The sequence below is a fragment of the Myotis lucifugus genome, unplaced genomic scaffold, assembly GCF_000147115.1.
Source record: "Myotis lucifugus unplaced genomic scaffold, Myoluc2.0 scaffold_62, whole genome shotgun sequence".
Taxonomy (NCBI): domain Eukaryota; kingdom Metazoa; phylum Chordata; class Mammalia; order Chiroptera; family Vespertilionidae; genus Myotis; species Myotis lucifugus.
Genome location: NW_005871110.1, coordinates 6,076,803 through 6,093,124, shown reverse-complemented (window position 1 = coordinate 6,093,124; position 16,322 = coordinate 6,076,803). Strand labels below are relative to the sequence as shown.

The following is a 16,322-nucleotide window of genomic DNA, read 5'->3' as shown; positions in this document are numbered from 1 at the left end:
ATTCATGTTAACTCCGCACTACTCTTCATAGTTTTCTTTGGGAAAGCACTTTAGAAATGTAGAGCACTATACAAATTTAAGGTAACTCTTTTCAGTTGATGTGTAATTATTATTTTGCCCAGGATGTATGTATGTAATGTATGTATGTATGTGTGTGTGTGTGTGTGTGTGTGTGTGTGTGTGTGTATATATATATATATATATATATATATATATATATTTACTGATTTCAGAGAAGAAGGGAGAGAGATAGAAACATCAATGATGAGAGAGAATCATTGATCCCCATGTGCCGCACACTGGGGATTGAGCCCGTAACCTGGGCTTGTGTCCTGACTGGGAATCGAACCATGAGGTTGACACTCAACCACTGAGCTACGCTGGCCGGGCAATTGCCAGAATGTTCTTTACAGGAAGAATGATTGACAAAATTAGACTCTGCTCCCTCTCTTTAATGCTGGTATTGACCAGTTTGTCTTGCCTTCTACACCCCAATATGTCACACAAGAGAAGTATTTAAATCAGTTCTGGAGAAACTCCTGCTGGGCCAAGAACCAAATCCCATTACATATAGACGAGTCCCGAAGAGTTGGGTACAGATCATCTTTTTAAAATTTGGCTGCAGATGGAATGCACTTGGAGGTAAATCCTTCTTCGTTGTTACAAAGTCATCCCCTCACTCTGACAGTGAGCATCCCCATCTTAGTTTTATTTCTAGTCTAATTTTGGTGTGAGTGGCATTAGTAAGTTAGTATATATTACATTACCTGAGTAAGAACTTGGGATATATGGAAATACGTCAGAACAATATGGAAGTAAGTCTCATTCTTTTAATTCCTCTTTCAGTTTGAAAGAGGAAAAACAGCAGATAAAACAAATACAGACAAATGAAATGTGTCCTTTAGGAGAGAATGCTGAAATAAAGAGACAGCAGAGGTGACACATAGAATTAGTAGGAATCTGTTTAATTAAGGGAATACCTCAAGGGCAGGCATTTTAAATGTGAAAAGGTTTTTAGGTAATAGGCCAAAGGTGTGCAGGCCATTCTCTTATACTGTTTTAATCAAATTGGTAAATACAGGAAGTTGGCAAGAAAGTAAAGATTTCGTTTGAATGAGAGGAGGGAAGGTGGGTTACTATGAAACATACCAGTACGTTTTCATATACAGAAGAAGATAATCACATAGAAAACCACTAGTGTAAAGGATACTGAAGCCTAGAGCCCAAAGTTAGTATCTAATCTGAAAGATAGCAAAGAAATCAGTATAAGTAAATTCTACAAGCCATAGAAAGGCTAATGGAAGGCAAGCAAGAAGACTTCAGGAATCTAGGACCCAAAAAGGGTTTGGTGGTAGTCACAAAAGTGATAGGCATGGGAGGTTTTACACCGCTCTCAGGATCTCACTATTCATGATGGACTTAAGTTAATATACAGGAAATCCCAAATGAGGAAACTATTCAATCCCCATGAACACCAAGATTCATTTTAAATAAGAAAAAAATTAACATTTTTGTCCTCTCTCGGTCTAATATTTTTGTCATTTTGTGTGTGTGTGTATGTGTGTGTGTGTGTGTGTGTGTCTGTGTGTGTGTGATTAAGGGTTTGAAAAAAAGAAATGCCCCCCCCCCGCCCCCTTGACATAATACATGTGCTAGATTGGGAGAGGAGCAAGTGTCCCAAATAGGCTCCAGATCTCAGGATCTAGTTCTAGTTCAAGAACTTGGTGGGAAGGCTCTGTGGGCTCCTCCCACAGTGTGGAGTGTATTGTGACTCCAAGCAGAGGAATGTGTAGCTTGTCAAGGTGACTCTGATATACATGAGCTCTAAGGACTCTTTAGTGACTGCAGGTATTGTCACGCCAACTTTTGTGCCCATCAAAAATGTATCTGCTGAAAATATGCTCTCAAATTTCTAAACAGACCATTCTCTCTATACTTGGATTGTTTTCTTAGGCAAAAATGCAATGTTCTAGTAGTTGTTAAAGCTCCTTGTCAACTATGAAGCACCGTAAAAATTTAAGAAAGTACCTCCGTGGTGCCTGATTCTTCTTTATCTCTTAAGAGAGAGAATTCGTTAAAACCTTTTCACTTTTTTGTCTTGGCAATAACACCATGAAACAAGCAATGCCTTTGTCACATCTCAATGTCAATGAAGGAAACTAATTATTCTGGGATTAGCAGTATTATTTGTCTTATACTTTCAGGTTAGTGAGCTGAGTTTATTACTCCTATTACACATAGGAATTAACTGTTGAAAATTTTAAATTTTAAAATTTGTCACCTTTCATATACTAACCTTAGTTCATTAAAGACCTTTCACAATTAAACCTGATTTACCTGCTGTCCCATTCCTTCAAACGTAAATTTGAAAAATCCCTATGAATTCCAAAACCCTGTCTGCATAAAAACTCATTCAGTTTCTTTTATTTATGAATTACAGTTCTGAGTCTATTCTAGGAAACACATTGTAATAGAAACATGTAACAGAGTCTATATCCAAAATTGATAAGTGGAACACTGGGGTTTTAACACATTGTTATGAGTTTCAATAGCATTAGCCATATTCTATAAGTGGGAATTAGGACAAACTTCCAGAATTTGGATAGTGTCCAGCTGTTTGTTTCATAGTCCATTATTATAAGATTCTGTAATGATTATAATTTTGTCTCTTGACAAAGTAAGTAGAGTGCCTATATATTTCAGATTTCCTGGGATGCCCTTGATTTTAAATATTTTGCTTGTTGTTAAATCATGTGTCAGACAGCATATTTTAATTTTTGTTCTAAAATTTTTTATAGTTATAAGTAAATACATTCTCAATTTCCTAGAAAAGGATTATGAATTTTCTGTGAACCTAAGAGTTATTATTAAGGAGAGACTAAAAAGGTATGACAACTTTTTATGTTAGAGCCTGCAGAATTCATTTAATTACCACTGTGAAAGTAATTGAATCATAGTAATTTTTAGAGAAAGAAAACAGAATAGCTGTTTTATTCTTTCAAACTAATGTTAGCATTTTTAATAAGTATGAGTAAAAATATGTTGATACAGTAACAAAATTTCTTAGCATTGTTACTATAATGTTCACTTTGGGGGAATGCGAATACAGAGTAACCCATGTTCTCCTTTTCTTTGCTTATACAGTTTTTAAAATATAATGCAAGATGTGCATTTAATTACTGCTAATAGTGCAATGTACCGGGCCAAACATTTGCCACTAACTGTCAAGTGTCTTTCTGATGCAGCTGAAGAGAGAGAGAGAAAGAGAGAGAGAGAGAGAGAGAGAGAGAGAGAGAGAGAGAGAGAGAGAAAGGAGAAAGAAAGAGCAATGTCCTTTGAGCAAAACTTTCTGCAGCTGTTGTGTACATTAATCCAGGGAGCAGATCTCCCGACTCTAAATATAGCAAGCATATCCTCTTACATGATAAAAAAAATATAAAAGTCTTTCACTATGGATAATATTATTTTATATTTTATTTCCTATAAAAAGGAAATAGGCGTTGCATGTATATTCTCTATACAAACACCATTACTGTAATAAATGAATGTGTGGAAAATTCCAATGATATATGCAGCATGTCGTGACTTCCTCTGTTGAGATATTTTTCCTTAGTATCCAAGTAGGCTCTGATCCCTGGGAATTTCATCAATCTCCTCCAAAATCTTTACATGTAGAGAACTTTGTTTTGCACGTGATACTGTGTCCCATCATACATAATTATAAAGCTATCCTAGGTTTTACTCTGAATAACAGTATTTAGGCCTCGGAAATATCCCCTTTCCCATTATCAGTGCCCTGTTATCAAAACACACTTGAGAACTTAAATCTGAATATTACCTTTCTTTTTTTAGTTGACCCAGATGAGGATGTCCAACCCAGGCACTCCACTGTGATGATAGTTATCCAAGGAGAACTTTTAGATGAATGCACAGGAGAAAAAGAAAATTCTTCACGCTCTTGGAAATAGAAAGTAGCCGTCCATAGAGAGTGAGGAGTTAACCTTAGTTTCAGTGAAGATGGCTGTAAGAAGCTGGACAACCTGTCACCACCAGAGCCAGAGCATTTGTCAGCTCACAGGTCCCAAGTTATTTTGAGCTGTATAAACCATGTGCCTGTCAAACATTCCACCTGATTGGATAGGAGAAAACTGAGCAAAGGGATTCCACAGTGGGACAGCACCTATGGGTGGTGGGGGGGTCAATCAATTTTTCTACCTATAGAATTTCTCTTATAGCTAGAGGCCCAATGTTTATTGATTTTTGTTTGAAATTAATACTAAGTTTATCATACCACATTCCATCTGTCAAAGAAAATGGCATTATTTTTAAATAGATCAATATTTTTATTTTTTTAATTAATGGGAAATTGACTCTCATTTAATCACTGATACATTTTAGGAAATTTGGCTATGAAAATGAATGAACCAATATGAAGCTGCTGAGTTTTTGAATGGTTTGTCCAAAAGCTTAGCTTAACAAGTTTTAACTAACATTAAAAATTGTTAGAGATCACAGAAAAGATGGAGAAGAAAAAAACAACAGCCTTAGAATAAACCCAGTAACAAATTAGTTTGAACTTACTTTTCAGAAAGAAAAGAATCATGTACGATTTAAAAGTCAAAATTACTATTTAATATAATATTTTACAACTCCTATTCATGTGTAGTATCTGGAATAACTTTTTCATATATTATTCTATGCCAGACGTCTTCTTTCATAAGCATTCCCAATCCTTAAAAAAGAATCCTTAATCAAACCAACATTTGCTCAAAAACCTACTTTGTCAAAGTACAGGTTCTTTGATATTAATTTAGTACATTTTCAGAATATGAATTTGGAAAGAAAAAGTTAATCCTATGGATTAGTACAGATGAAGAGTGTAATAACATCATCATCATCAATCTTGGTAGAAGCCTGGGTTTTGAAAATTCAGAAAAATGCCATTGGTTGGTTTTTTGTTTTTTAAAGGACCACTCTTAGATTTGGATAGCATGAAATAATTGGTTTAAATCTAGCTTTCTTAAATCACACAACTGCTTGTAGCATGCTTTTCATTAATTAATTCATTCATTCAACAAATATTTACCTAATATCTACCATGTACCGGGTAGTAGATATAAAGCAGTGCAAAAAATATATAAAAATTCCTGACCTCATGGAAATTACTAAGAGAATTTTTATTCTTTTCAGTCATCCTGAAACTCCTTATAGGATATTGAATAGCTATAAAATTTATTTGTTTATTGTGATCACATCAGAGTTTTCACTACACCTTTTGTTATGGAGCTTTTTATTTATACAAGCAAAATGAAAAAAATTCAGGAAAACTTAAATAATCTGGGTTAAAAACAAAACAAGAAGAGATGAATTATATGGATAGGCATTTTCTTTATCACAGTAATCCAGATCTTCACTGTACATGTTCATATGCTCTCTTATCTAATCCTGTGCTAACCCTAACCTCAAGACTACTTAATTGTGTTTCTGCATTTTCAATTTATGTAGATGTTCCAAATTCCTTTTTTTATTTAAAGAGAGGATCTTCTCCCACTATCCCACTCAGAACTTGAGGCATAATCAAGATAAATGCTACCAGGTCTTGGGTAGGAACATTGGAAAGTGGGTCCTTCCTTCCTTCCTTCCTTCCTTCCTTCCTTCCTTCCTTCCTTCCTTCCTTCCTTCCTTCCTTCCTTTCCTTCTTTCCTTCCTTTCTTTTTAAAATATATTTTTGATTTCAGAGAGGAAGGGAGAGGGAGAGAGAGAAACATCAATGATGAAAGATAATCATTGATTGGCTACCTCCTGCATGCCCCCTATTGGGGATCGAGCCCGAAACCCAGGCATGTGCTCTGACTGGAATCGAACCATGACCTCCTGGCTCATAGGTCAATGCTCAATCACTACGCCACGCTGGCTGGCCTGGAACCTCTATTTCAGGTAGCAAATAAATATGCTACAAGTTGATTTTCCAAAGGAAAATGCTTACAAAAACCGTAAGTAGACACATTTCTACTTGCCTGCAAGCGCTGCCATGATAAGCCTGGTACTCTACCTTTCACCCAGGTACAGAATTTTGAGGAGAACCATACTGAAATATACAATAGAGTTGGTTGGGCAGTGGGATTAGGAATCAATAGGAACAACTTAAAAAGACTTAAAATGCATAAAAGTTACAGAAGAAAGAGCCAAAGAATTTCTGAATAGGAATAATATTTCTCTTCTCATAGTTATAACATTTCATATGTAGATAGTGTACAAAGTTTTTTGAGCTCTTTGAAAAAAAGGTGGATATAAATATTTTTAACAAATAATACTCAGAAACTGTGGACACCTTGCTTACATCAAACTCATATTGTAGATTCTATATTTTAAAAATTAGTTTCTGCTCCCAGATAATGCAGTCACTATCCTGTGTATCCTCAGTACTAATTGTATAAACATTATACCTACTAGTTCAGGTTTTACCAGAGCTCATTAGTACAAAGAATAATTTTTAAAACTTAAAAAACAATCTAACATAGATAAAAACAAATTTTATAAGTGAAAAACAAGCAAAAGGTTACATGTCTTAAGCCTTCCCCATAAAGTTAAGTAGCCCATCCAACACATGCGTTTATTATGGTTTGAACATGATCCTGTGCTTGCCTTCAGCTGTTTTCTTAATACAGTCACTCAGCTACAGAAACAATTCATTCACATTGGGATGATCCACAGAATGTCAAGGAATCTGGAAGACCTCTGACAGAGGACGTCTACCTAGAGGATAAAGCATGCAAGAATTTCTGTGCTAGTGGATCCATTAAAAAATTTTTGTATTTGCTCTCTTTCCATATTGCAGTGGGTTCTAATTCTTTAAAAGAAATTGCTCACATACACCAAAGTTTCAATATGTTTTTTTTTAAAGTTTGTAGATTTAGCCCAAGCCGGATAGCTCAGTTGATTGGAGCATCGTCCAGTACACCAAAAGATTGCAGGTTTGATTCCAGGTCAGGGCACATACCTAGGTTTTGGGTTCAATCCTATTTGGAGCTCGAATGGGAGGCAGCCAGCCAATGGATGTTTCTTTCTCACATTAATATTGCTCTCTCTCTCTCTCTCTCCTTCCTCTCCTCTAAAATCAATTTTAAAAATGTTAAAAATCAATAAAAACATATTCTCAGGTGAGGATTAAAAAAACTTTGTAGATTTATATTGAGGTACCCCTCTCCAATATCAGATAAATAAAAAACAAAACAAAACCTCTATGTCTTATTTTAAAGAACAGAAGCATGTATATATATTTTTAACTTTTGTTAATGATAAAAATAGTCACACCAGAGACGAGTTTTTTACTATCCGAAAAGATGTATGTATGGTAGATTATAAAGGGTCTTATGCAAACTCCATGGTACAATGTAATTGAAAAATACAATTAAATCCTTAAAAATATTTTTTTAATCTAAATGGTATTTAAAATGCTTGTCTAAAACTAAAACTAAAAACATTTTTAAAACATGAGTTCAAAACCTATTTACTTTTAAAAAATAAAAACATTTTTAAAAACTATAAACAGCCCTGACCAGTGTGGCTCAGTTGGTGAGAGTATTGTCCCGTACACCAAAAGATCTCAGGTTTGATTCCCAGTCAGGGCACATACCTAGGCTGTGGTTTCGGTCCCAGCTGGAGTGCGTACCAGAGGCAATCAATCGATGTTTCCCTCTCACATTGATGTTTCTCTCTCTCTCTCAATCTGCCCCCCCCCCCCCCCCCGCCAAAAAGATCCATAACATATCCTTGGGTAAGGATTAAAAAACAACAACTATAAACAGAATACCTATTTTCAAACATACTGAAAAATAAATTTTGGGTTACCTGTCTCAGAAGAAGCACCATTCCTACATCACTCAACGAGGATCATCCAAAGTCTAAATCTCACTGCCTAACTTGTGTCAGCCACAAAAGTAGCATGAAGAAATGTGATACTGCCCCGACAGAGTAATGAAGGGTATTTACAGGGTTCCGTGGCAGATCCAGGGACAGTCATTTAGAACAGATTGCTCTTTCAGATCAACTTTAATAACTTGAGTCTGCACGATGTTCTTAGCCTGAAGGGATGGTGGGGGTGGATAATGACTAAGGAAACAGACTTTCTGGATCTCTCTTTAGACTAGATGAGAAGGATAATACAATAACATTTTTTTAAAAAAGCATAAAGAGTGCACAAAATATCCACATATAGGTTGCAAATGTGTAAATACCTTTTTTTGATACAAAATTTAGATTATGGTAAATATATTTATCAAATTACCTATGGAAAACAACCAATTATTATAATATTAATGAGACTAAAAAAACTTTACTATGTGGTTTCTATGAAAACCCAATAAGGTTTCTGTTACTTGTGGTTTTGATATGTAGCACATTTCAAAGTTTACAATTTGTAGAAAGTATTATTTTCAAGAACAAAATTTGTTCCCAGAATTTTTTAAAAGAGCACCCTGTGATTATGATTATGTCACTGAAGAAATCCAGGACAATTAGTATTAAGTGTGTAGTCCTGAAGGTGTACAATTGATTCACACTTTTCACCACATTAATAAATGATTTTATTAACACACATGAATATATCATGTAGGTAGAAATGAGGTAACATTCCTTAGCTATGTACCAGGCACTATTTTAAGCTCTTTAGAGACATTGTGCTTTATTTTATGCATTCTTTCCACAATCTATGAAGTAGGTAATGTTATAATTCTAATTTTACAAATGAGAACCTGGGGCTTAGAAAGAAGTTAAAAATTTGCCCAAGGTCACACAACAACCAAGCGACTGAGCCAGGATTAAATCCAAGGCTAACTCTAAACCTATGCTCTTAAACCACTACAAATATTTACATGTTCACATTTTTAAGGTTTTTGTTGGGGAGGGGGGGAAGGAAGGGCAAAAATGAACGTAAACATACTCTCTCTTATAGTAAGTATTTTAAAGGAATGCTATGGAGAATTACAAGTTTATAATTTTTCTGACCGAAAACCAACCTTGAAATTCTTTTGTATGACTAAACAAGCAAATAGAAGAGCAAATAGAGAAGGAAAACACCAATGCTTTCAGATACACTCTAGCTGCAATATTTTAGCTGAGGACATGAATTGATATGCATTAGGCATGAATGCTGAAGGGTAGGGCGTTGGAGGGCAGTCGGAATGCTTTGACAGGCCTCATTTTTGTTTCTTTCTATGATAGTCATTATGCAGAGACAGTTCAGGAGCTGTGTTGTTTCGAAAGTAAACATAAATGCTTTGGTGTTATTACTCAGCACATCAACACGGGTCAGTACAATTTTTGCAAGTTAGGGATAGAAAAATCACAGTTGGCATACTCTCTCTTCATAACCTTAGCACTAAATATCTTAAATACCAGTATGCCAGCCTCTGGGTGATTCCACTCAGATTCTATTTTTGGGCAGCACCGACATTTCAGAAAGCTGAAAACAAAGTTCACTGTTCTTAAGCATGACCCAAATAACCACACTAACACTAATAATGTGAAGGAAGGGAAATGGGAATTAACATTTCCTCCGAGTATACTCTAAGCTCGGAGCAGCCTCCTCAGTTATCTCTTATTTACTATTCATAGCAACTCTGCAAGGTATTGTTAGCTGCATATGACAAGGAGGAAACTTAGGCTTAAAGAAGTTTAGCTTTCTCAAAGTTACTCAACCAGTGAGCTGCACAGTGAGCTGGTGAATTCAAACCTAGGCCTTTTAGTTTAAAACAGATTCTCTTTTCATTGTCCCCTAATGCCTTCTCATGAAGAATAAAGATGCAGGTTAGTTCAAAAATTAAAAAATTACCCAAAGGAGGAAACTTGCCATTGTTTTCATATGTATTGATGAGCAAAGAGTTATTAAAGCTATTAATTTGATTTTAGGGACTTGGTGTTTATTTAACAGAAACCAGCAAGAGAACAGAAAAATAGCATATGACTAAGTGTAGGGCTATTTTCACCATGAAGATGAATAAAAATTGAAATAGTAAGTGCTGATACACATTTCTGAGAAGTTGTCAGCTTATTACATGAAACCTCTCATGAAATTAGTAAATGTTGAATGAAAGCAACTTGTCAAGGAGAGAAGAGTATAGCGGAACATGTTGGAGAATATAAACCATGGAAATTTCAAATGAATTTGTATTTTATATCCTTAACCAAGTTCACATTTTTATTTGCCTATGAATCTATTCACTTGGTGTTTTCTAGCTTTAGCAAACTTGCTATCAAAGAAAGGCAGCATACCTTAATGTAGGAAGACCTGGAAACCCCTTTTATTCCCCTCTTTTTTATTGTTTCTTCCTTATTTTTTTTTGAAACCCATTTTTGTTTTGCCTTTTTATTCATTTTGCTTATCACGCAATTGTTCTCTATTTCAAACTGAGAATGGATTAGTTAAAACCTAGCCTAACCAGTCTCCTGTTAATATTTCAGATATCCTCTCCTTTCATCTGCCAACCTAGACAATAAGCTTTAACTGGAAATGTAGGTGACAATGTCAATAAAAGGAATAAATAAACAGACAATGTCACAGATAAGTTTAACACAAACATTTACTACAGTGTAAACTGAGCCGGAGCTAAGTCTATTTATACAGTCCACTGGCCTGAAATATTATGCAAATTTCAACCAAGAATAAGAAAAGCCTTGGTATAATCACAAATGTGATCTTCCTGAACCTATAAAATATAAACAATCTGTTTTTCTACAGAAATTCTTGTCTCCAATCAAAAAGTTCTACCAATATTTCCACGCCTTCTTTTTCTTCCTTGCCTTTGTTCAGTTTCTTCCAATTACTATGCAATTAGTAATTAGTGATCTAGTTTTTTGCAATATTTCTTATATTGCTGAATTAAACTAATTTTTCATTTATATACTTTATATTTCATCTATTTAACTAGATCAACTCCTTGAGAATCAGAGTCATTAAAAAACTTCTCTATAGGCTACACAGTTCTAAACTCAAGGCATGGCACAAGATAGGCACTTAATAATTATTTGTCCATGGTGTGCCATAAAAAATAATATATTGTTGAGTTGTTCTAAGTTATTTACTCAATTCAACAAATATTTACTGAATACTTATTGTGTGCCAGGAAAGAGCAAATGACCTAAGCTCTCAACAACATTAACTGATTTAATTGCAATTAATGGGTTTGATATTAGTTTAACACAGAAATACTAGTAAGAATCAATTCAAATAAGAAAAGGTGCTAAAAATGAGTGGGATGTTCATTGTGCACCAGTCACTGACTAAGGAACTATATGTGCTTTGGCTCAGTGGATGCCCACAATTCCTGGGACAATTGGTATGAGGGCCCCCTTGCTATGGTAATAGGCTTGGGGCTATTTACAGCACCCACCTTACCCAAGAGTTCTTCCATAGATGCTCTGTAAGAGGCATCCTCCTGAACTAGCTTACTACTATTTTTTATAACCACCTTTGTACAACCTTTATTTTATATCAGGTCCTTGCTTTCTGTCTGCCCCATGAAATCATACTTTTCTTTTTTTTTTTTTTTTTTTCCTCCACAGACTACTTCTCTTGAGTTTTGGCTTCAAGATTCTACTGCCCATAGCTAGCTGAGGGGCAGTTCTGTCCACTCACGTGCCCTGGTTTGGGGGATACAAGCTCAAGTCACAGACTAACCTCCCTGTTTTTCTAGAAATAAAGAGTATACTTAAGACATATGTAAATTTTCTCTTATTTAGATCAAGATTTCAACTATTTGTGCTGACTCCAAATTGGACTTCTTGAAAGGTAGATAAGCCAAAATGAATTATTTAGCTACCCGAGAGACCCTAACTGACCCAGCCCAGTGTCTACACCAACCAAGCTTTGTTGTTCATATGTAATATATAATTTAGTTTAATACAACAATCCAGGAAGTATGGGTCATTACCCCAGTTTATGGAGGATGAAACTGAAAAAATTATATGCTACTGTGGTTTTTGCAAATTTGGGGATCTGAAAAAGTCTCAGGAAGTATACCTTGAGATTGTCCAAAATATACTATATACTCTGTTTTCTTTTTTAAAAAATTTCTTTTGATGGGAGAGAGAAGGAGAGAGAGATTGATTTGTTGTTCCACTCATGTATGCATTCATTGGCTGATTCCTATATGGAGATCGAACCCACAACCTTGGCATATGATGCTCTAGCCTGAGCTACCCGGCCAGGGCTATCCTCTTTTTTTATAGAGGAATAAACTGAAGATCAGAGAAACAATTTGTATAAGGCCACTCAGAGTATGATTCATATCCAGGTTTATATGATGCTTCCAAGCCCTAGTAGCTCTTTTTTACTACACCATACCACCTTTCAGAGGCATCCATGCCTGTTAGTAATGTATCTAGGGATTAGTTTGAAGAAAAGAAAACTCAGAAGATGTAGAGTGACAAGAAGGAGAGCACCAGTGATACTGAGATTATGTTGATTTAGTGACTCTCTTCCAAGCCCTTCCAAGTCCTTGGAAATCTGGATGATTCCCTCTCTCTGGCTGGTCAAAGAAACAACTTAAAGGAACTGAAGCAACAATAAATAATAAACAATTCTCTCTATGCATGTCTGTCTGAAAATTACTAGACATAGTGAAATTAAGCATAAGAGGCCATATGGTCATTATGTTTTAGGTAGATATTTACTTAGCATTTTATCTTTTTAAAGTTATTTATATCATATATTGGCTATTATGCTCTAATTAAAAAACAAAAACAGAACTGCCCTGGCTGGGTGGCTCAGTTGGTTGGAGCATCATCCTGTATAATGAAAGGTTTTGGGTTCAATCCCAGGCCGGGCAGGGTGCTTATGGGAGGCAACTGATCAAGGTTTCTCTCTCTCTCTCAAATCAATAAAAACATATCCTTGGGTGAGGATTAAAAAAAACCCAAAAAACAACAGAACTGTTTTTGCCCTTGAAGTTGGTCTTTATTATGATTGCTTTATACATAGGAAAATTAAGTACTACAATGGCCTTGCTACATGGAAATGTAAATCAGCTGTGAAACCCAGATTGCATTTACATTACTACTAGAGGCCTGGTGCACAAAATCGTGCATGGGTGGGGTCCCTTGGGATGGCCTGCAGAGATCGGGCCCCAGTTCGCACCCCCAGCCTCACAGCCCCAGCTCATGCCCCCAGCCTCACAGCCCCACCTGGCACCCCACCTTGACCTGGTGCCGCCCCCTCACCTGCTCCACCATCCCACCTGCGGGGCAATCAATCAGGGCTGGAAGCCCTGCCCGGCTCCCTCAGCGCCTGGGAGCTGGGTGGTGGCCCTGCTCCTCGCTGCCGCCGCTGGTCGCAGTCTACAGGGTGATTAGGCCCCCGCTCACACCCGCCTTGACCTGGTACCACCCGCTCACCTGCTCCACCATCCTGCCACAGTCCTGCTCTCATCATGGCCCATCGGGGCCAGCAGCACCTCCACTGCCGCCCGTTGCCAGCACCACGTTGCCAATGCCCACCATGTTCTGTGCCGGCCCCTGGTGGTCAGTGCACGTCATAGCGAGCAGTCAAACTCCAGGTTGAACGACCACCCAAGGGGACAATTTGCATATTAGGCTTTTATTATATAGAACTAGTGGCCCGGTGCACGAAATTCGTGCACAGAGGGGAAAGTTCCCTCAGCCCAACCTGCACCCTCTCCAATTGGGGACCCCTTGGGGATCCCTATGGGATCGGGCCTAAACCGGCAATTGGATATCCCTCTCACAATCTGGGCCGGCTGGTTCCTAACCGCTCAACTGCCTGCCTGCCTGATCGCCCCCAACTGCTCCCCCTTCCAGCCTGATCACCACTAACTGTCCCTCCTGCCAGCCTGACTGCCCCCAACTGGTCCCCTGCAGGCCTGATCAACCCTAACTTGCCCCCCTGCTGGCCTGATCTGTGGGAGGTGACCTGGCGGATCAGGGGAAGGCACTGCCCCCATTACCCTGCTGCTGCTACCACTGCCGACCTGAGCCTTGCCCCTTGCAGCCACTGCGACTTTGTCTGGAAGGACGTCCAAAAGATGTCTGTTCTAATTAGCATATTTCCCTTTTATTAGTATAGATTACATTAAGTTTACATATCAACTTTGAAGACAGCTATTTTGGGGAACACCCTAAAATTTATCTATTTGCAAAACTGGGGCAATAAATATGTGACATATGAGACTTACAACATGCCTTGAGTAACTGAGTATCAAAGGCAACTAAAAGAAACACAAAAAATGATTATAGATTGTTTTCTATTTCTAGCTGGTAATTATAGCAAATAATATTTTACTATATTGTAAGAAAATTATTGTGAGAAGCAGGTTAATTGATTTTCTCCATTAAAATGATTGCATTGCTTATTAACTTTATTTTAAAGGTTATTTATCTCAATCTACTAAAAACTTCCTCCCTATCTACCATGGAGAATCTCATAAAAGAGACCCAGATTTTCAAAAATATACTTATCTGTTTTCTAATTTTGCATGAATAGTAGGTGGGAAAAAATCCAATTACTATGTTAACAAAAAGAGGCAGCTGGACTGACTATTTGGTGATCATTCACTGTTTGTGTTGGGATAGAGTGGTTGGCAGGATTTTATTTGATTCTCCCTTCTTTATTAATGTAGAAAGATAAAGTCAGAGAATGTTTCTAAGTTCAAGTAATGTTTATCTCAAACAACAAAAAATAGATGCCATAAAAGCCATTGTAATATCAAGCTATTCAAGTACCTTAAGTTAAAAATAATGATGTACCTAAATCAAATTTAAAAGAGATACATGGCCTCTTTCAGAAAAAAAACAAACTAGTACAGGAAGATGAACAATTTTAAAGTTGAGACATTGATGTGTGCCCTGCTTGGTTTAAACACAGAATTTAAATATATATATATATATATATATATATATATATATATATTAGTGGTATAGTAAGATGGTAAAAGAAAAAATCAAACAGATGTTATAATTAGACAGAGAGTAAGTATATTCAGGGTTGATTCCAGAGTCACCACTTATGAGCTGAGAAGCCTTAGGCAAGTTATTTAATCTCTGTGCCTCAGTTTTCTCATCTCTAAAAAATGGGGAAGCCCAGCTGGTGTGGATGTGGCTCGGTTGATGAGCATCGACCTATACACCAAGAGGTCACTGATTTCATTTCTGGGCAGGGAACATGCCCGGGTTGTGGGTTTGATCCCCAGTAGCGGGCATGCAGGAGGCAGCCAATCGATATGTCTATCTCTTTCTCCCTTCTCCTTCTCCCTTCCTCTCTCTCCAAAAATCAACAAAAACATGTTTTGTTTAAAAATGGGGAAAGTAATAGTACCTACATCATAGGATTATTGAGATAATTAAGTTAATATTCTTAGAACAATACTTGGCTCCTAGCAAATGGCCAATAAATGTTAGCCATCATTATTACCATTATTATTGTAAAAAGATATATTTTAAGTGAATGTCTTTAAATCTGGCTTCGTGAGGTCACACAGAGTGAGGTGCATACAGTTGCGCTGAGCTGTAAGCTCTAAGCAAAGGCCACAAGCTGAATGGGCCATCTAGACTGATGACTCAGACACAGCAGCAGTTCAGGTTTCCAGGCTGATTCAGCCAGTCCTTGGCTTCCAGCCTGACGCTGACAACAAGAATGCTAATTAGTGCCAAGAGTAACTAGTTTTTGTAACATGGGGTGCTGCTCATTAGAGACTGAAATCAGATCTTTTACATCTTGTATAGAACATTAATAGTGATCAACCAAGTTCACATTCAAACCCATGACATAGAGGTAACATGTTTCCTATCTGTTACCCTGCTCCCGAACCATCTGCTTCTGAATTCTAAATTCTCAACTCATCCACTGCCAAGGGGCTAAACATAGCTAAAGGATTTAAATTATAATTTGATCTGACAACCACGTATCAAACAAGCCTTCTTTGGCCAAATAAGTAGAGTGGTGACAAATATCACCGCAGTATATCCACCCTATGGTATGTGCTTTATGACAAGAAAATGGCAACTGAGGGTATTGGTAAGTATCTTAATTCTCATCTCATCTGAGAAAAGATGTCAGCATAAGATTGGTATAAAACTCAGGTAAACAGAACTATTGCTAAGGTTAAGCGATCTGGAGAGGAGGTATCTAGGGAAGTGAAGAATATTTTAGTCTTTCTGTGATTCTGAATTGTCTAATAAATAAATGTTCAATACATATAAACACCATGTGGAATAAAATAAAGCAGATTTAGATGCTAAAATAAATGCTGCTAATGATGATGAACTGGGGCAGACATGAAAAACAAAGAACAGTGATGTTTTAAATACTA

At 36.8% G+C, this 16,322-nt stretch overlaps 1 protein-coding gene across 1 annotated transcript in view; it reads right to left on the bottom strand.

Annotated features, from left to right (window-relative positions):
* MYPN (myopalladin) overlaps positions 1-7,918 on the bottom strand; it is an 82,053-nt gene extending 74,135 nt beyond the window's left edge. Inside the window, exons 1-2 of the mRNA XM_014456706.2 lie at positions 7,852-7,918; positions 3,839-3,957 (exon numbers count right to left, since the gene is read on the bottom strand). The gene's annotated coding sequence lies outside the window, so the exon portion shown is untranslated. The remainder of the gene's footprint in view (positions 1-3,838; positions 3,958-7,851) is intronic.
* Between the last annotated feature and the right edge of the window lie 8,404 nt (positions 7,919-16,322).